This window comes from Leptonychotes weddellii, chromosome 6, assembly GCF_054177405.1.
Source record: "Leptonychotes weddellii isolate Sample4059 chromosome 6, ASM5417740v2, whole genome shotgun sequence".
Classification (NCBI taxonomy): Eukaryota; Metazoa; Chordata; class Mammalia; order Carnivora; family Phocidae; genus Leptonychotes; species Leptonychotes weddellii.
The window spans coordinates 92,750,542-92,755,659 of record NC_138374.1 but is presented as its reverse complement, the minus strand read 5'-3'; the positions used below and the strand labels follow the sequence as shown (position 1 = coordinate 92,755,659).

Sequence of the window (5,118 nt, the reverse complement as noted above, 5' to 3'; positions counted from 1 at the left end):
GATGTCAACATCAAACTATATCACTGTTCCTTGGAAAAATAACATAATAGTTAAAACTTAATGATAATGTACATTTTTACCCCAAAAGAACTTCTAACTCAAGAAGAATATGGGTCCTCATGTTTTAATCTAATCTAATCTTTGTTTCAGTGGAATTGCAGGGGTTTCTTAGACATAGTTGAATTTATTCTCAGGCACACAACTTCTACTTAAACATTAAAGATTGAAGAACTTTGTAAAATTCTAATAAGAAAATTTAGCTACTAGACATCAAAAAAATTGTGGTACTGAGCCACAACTTCAGGAAGATGAGCATCGCTGGGCCATTAAGGAAGAGATGAGTACAGGATGAGTTTTGAAGGACTAGAGGAAGTCAATAGATATACAGAGCCTTCTAGGGCGTGGTTAAGAATTTGAATTTTGTTATAGAAGCAGTTAATAGGAAGGGTTAAGTGGAATGACATGATTTTTATGGTGAATGGATAGACAGGAACAAGAGTGTGATTAAGGTGATGAGTCAAGAGTTAATGGTGGCTCCAACTAAAGTGGTAGCATGATCCAACCTAAAAACCTACTTCAGCTTGATGGAGTTTACCACAGTTTTAATACCTGTATCTTGAAAGATTCTTGATTAAAGTCATTTTCTCATAATAATTTGTGACAAAGAATACAACTCAGCAAATTCATTTCTTCAGTGGTTATACAATCCTCAACCACAGATGTGGCTCTTGAGAACCTCATGGCTAAAATGTCTGTGTGCTGTTTTGGAAACCTCACTTCTCCAGTCTCAGAACTAGAAGCTCCTCAGCCTTGGTTCTGAATATAAAGGTAATTAATTGGCTATTGACCTGAATGTAACTACTCAAATGTAACAAGGATTTGTTAGAAAAGTCTGCTTACTTAGAAATGAGACTTGAGGAAGTGTTAACTTAGATCCTGAGCCTGTTGTGTTACATGACATTAAATACAACAGTAACACCTTATAGTTCCTCCCAGAGTGGTTAGTTACCAAGCCCTCTGTGGCTTCTGGTTTATGTGGGGCACTCTTGGATTTTTGGACTGAAGAGAAAAACCACAGCGATTGTTCTAGAGGTATTTGTTGAGATCCTGCTTTGTGTGAGGGAGCACTATATACTACATACTAGGCATAGAAAATAAAATATCCCTACTCTCAAAAAGCTCACTGTCCAGTGGGAGAGACAGACAAGTAGACTGTGCCTAAGTGCCGTAGTAGGCATAAATTTTAGGTAGATAGAGTGACAACATAACCAGAGTGGCGGGAGACTAAGGGCTGGGAGTAGGGGTGGTTATCAGGTGGTTATTATTTTCCTGGAGGAAATAACAGTTGAATCCTGAAGAGCAAGTGAGAGTTCAGGTATAAGAGGCAAAGGAATATTCAAGACCAAGGGAAGCAAAGAAATTGGTCCAACTAGCGGCCAAAGGTGGGACAATTTGAGCAACAAAATAAACTAGTATTGGAGTATAGATTATAACCCAAAATATAAAATAAGTATACATGAGTACTTACTGATGTAAATGATTGAATAAACAAAGGGAGAGATGTGAGAAATTACCCATGCAGAATTCCCAATTGTGTAAGGGGTTGGAATATAATGCCTTACTCCTTAAAAAAAAAAAAAAAAAAAAAAGACCTACTGTACTCTTTGAGAGCAAGTCAATATGAACAGCTTAGGTCTAAAGTTTTTATTTAAATGCTAGGTAGTTAACATACAGTGTAATAGTTTCAGGTGTACAATATAGTGATTCAACAATTCTATACCCAACGCTCGTCATAAGTGTACTCTTGATCCCCTTCACCTATTTCATCCATCCCCCCCACCCACCGGCCCTCTGGTAACCATCAGTTTGTTCTCTATAGTTAAGAGTAGAGTGGGGCACGTGGGTGGCTCAGTGGGCTAAGCAACCAACTCTTGGTTTCAGTTCAGGTCATGATCTCAGGGTTGTGAATTCGAAACCCCGAGTCAGCAGGCCCCCGCACTCAGTGGGGAATCTGCTTGAGGATTCTCTCTCCCCCTCTGCCCCCCTCCCACTCTCTCTCCCTTTCTCTCCCTCTCTAAAATAAATGAATAAATCTTTTAAAAAACTACAGTATGGAAAGAATTTGACAATGGAAAAACCTGACAAACACTACCTTACCCAGGTGATCAGGGTCAACATCATACGTTATGTCATGTTGGTAAAAGGGTACTCCTGATACATTGTAATGAAAATGGCACTTTATTTTTTTTTTTAAAGATTTTATTTATTTGACAGAGGGAGCGAGCACAAGCAGTGGGAGCAGCAGAAGCAGAGGGAGAAGCAGGCTTCCCCCTGAGCAGAGAACCTGATCTGGGGCTCGATCCCAGGACCCTGGGATCATTACCTGAGCCGAAGGCAGACGCTTAACCGACTGAGCCACCTGGGCACCCCGAAAATGGCACTTTAATTCTGTGGTTTTCCTCCCAAAAATTCATAACCGCAGCCAAAATGAGAAAAATATTAGGTAAAATGCCTGTTGAGGGACATCCTACTAAATACTCACTACTCCTCAAAACAAGGGAGGTGAGAAACAGTCACAGCCATGAGGAGTTGAGAAGACATGATTAATGTGATATAACATCCTGAATGGGATCACGAAACAGAAAAGGGCATTACATAAAATCCAAGGAAATCTGAATAAAGTATGGGCTTGATATTAACTTGTGAGTATCGATTCATTAATTTTAACAAATGTACCATAATAATGTAAGATGTTAATAATAGGGGGAAATGGGTGTAGGATATATGAGAACTCTTGCTTCCTTTGCACTTTTTCTGTAAATCTAAAAACACTAAAATAAAAAGTTTACCAACAATAAGTAAAAGGTATGAGGATAGATTCAGTATATACAAAACAAAGTCCAAGACAGGAGTGCCAGTTGAAGCTGAAGAAGTACACAGAATAACACAATGATCTGTTTCAGCTGTCACTTAAAAAAACAAAAGGTAAACATGGAGTTTAGAGGAGGTTTAAGTTGACTAAGAAATTGTATAGTTTTGCAAAACATAGTAAGCCTTTGTAGTCCGTATTTATCTCTCAATTCTATTTACTGAGGGGATGCCCGGCTGGCTCAGTCGGTAGAACATGCGACTCTTAATCTTGGGGTGGTGAGTTGGAGCCCCACATTGGGCATAGAATTTACATTAAGAAAACAATAGTAATAAATCCTGCTTACTGAGGATCAGGCTCTTATCTCTGTTAATAGATTTTACTACACATATCCTTAGTCACTCAGATATCCAACTGCCATGATTGGCACTAGAATGATTCCTTTCTTTTACCTGAGATCTTTACAGTTTCTTAATGTGAGAAGAAATCTTTCCATTTGTATATGGTTTTAATTTGTTCTCAGTTTTCTGTGAGTCATGTGTCCTTGATCAGTTTGAGAAGCAAAATCCCTAGTACCCAAGCTCCAAGCGAGATTTTGGGTTGGAACTGTGTAGAGATTCTCATGAACAGTCTAGGTTTACCAATTATTTTTTCTTTAAGATTATATTTATTTATTTTAAGCAATCTCTATACCCTACCTGGAGCTCGAACTTACAACCCCAAGATCAAGTGTCACACGCTCTACTGCCTGGAGCCAGCCACATGCCCCCCGGTTAACCAATTATTGTGCAAAATATTTGCCATGTCCCTGAAGATGATTTTAAGGATCTTTCTGTATGCACTGCTTTTGTCCTATGGTGGGTACTAATCTGTGATCAGAGGTTTAGGAGCTTTTGGAAGAACCACATAAAAAAATAGTCTTCAGCAATTTCAAGAGAAAGAACCAAGGCAAATACAAGTAATACTCTAAAGATTTGCCTTTAGTTTTATAGACCCAAAAGAATGTCTTATCTTGGAAACTTTTCTGCATGACCCTCAGTGGAATAGTGCACTGCTAACTGTTCACTCCAGTGGTAGTATCCTCAGTTAGTGGTCTGTGACGGATATGGGCTTTAGCTCAGAAGGGATGAGTAAGGTCGGAGAGCCGCTTGCATATGGTGGCTCGATTCATTCAACAAAGATTTGAGTGCCTTTTTTTTTTTTATAGCACCGGGTACTTTTATTATATAGAACTTAATAATTAACAAAACGATTTCCATTCTCCTGGCACTTTGATACGAGGACTTAATAAAAGAACAATATTGAGAAGCTCCCACTGTGGAAAAAGAATGAGGTAAGGACTGCAGCCTCAAGGCCTGGCGGCAACTGCTACCTTCTCTCATCAACACGTTCCAGAACAAGAAGCTGATACTATGCACTCACAAAGTCTTTCCTTCAAAGATTTCAGAGCCTTTTACGAAGCTCCATCTGCGGTATCCAGCACTATTAATCCCATTCAGATGTTCTCCTCCTCATGTAACTGTGTCCCTCACTACCAACAGCTTCATATATGTCCTTTGTATTCTCTTGTGTTGCATGTAGATAACCAATATACGCCACGCAAAGTGAAAGGGTTATCAATCCGAAAGCCATTACAGGGTGGTTAAGTTTAATGAAGAGCTCTGGATTCACAGCTCGAAATTAAGTTATTGCGCGGACCCCTCTGAGCCCTGGGTTTCGAAAGTCTTTCTCTCTGGGTGGTTCCTTTTTAAAGCCAGGAGATTCCGGTGCTGAAGATATCTTCTTGATTAATGATGATTTATTACCTGCCGTGAGGTCCCCTCCCCTGCGCGTCATCTCCTTGAGTGCCTAATTTGAAGTAGTATCTTCTAGGCTAAGGGGCAGCAGACTTTTCCTGTGAAGGGCCAGATAGCGAAGATTTTAGGTTTATGAACCATATAGTCTCTGTCACAACTGATGTGGGGAACAAAGGCAGAAGAAAAATAAATTTCCTTACTACCTACAGCCCATTGACAAATCCTTGAAACAGGCAGAGTGACATTCCTCTAGGGACTCAACTGCCTTGATGTTAATACTTTGCTAAGGGCAAAAGACAACCCTAGCCTGAACATACACACACACACACACACACACACACACACACACACATCTGAAGGGTTTCATGACTAAGGTTTTATTAGATGGTAATAAATGCCATTTTCCCAACAATAGCTAGCCCCCTCAGGGTCCTGGAAACCTTGCTTCCAAAA

At 39.7% G+C, this 5,118-nt stretch overlaps 1 pseudogene; it reads right to left on the bottom strand.

Moving 5' to 3' along the window:
• Positions 1–4,060: 4,060 nt before the first annotated feature.
• On the bottom strand, positions 4,061–4,757 carry LOC102739764 (small integral membrane protein 8 pseudogene; annotated as a pseudogene).
• Positions 4,758–5,118: the final 361 nt, after the last annotated feature.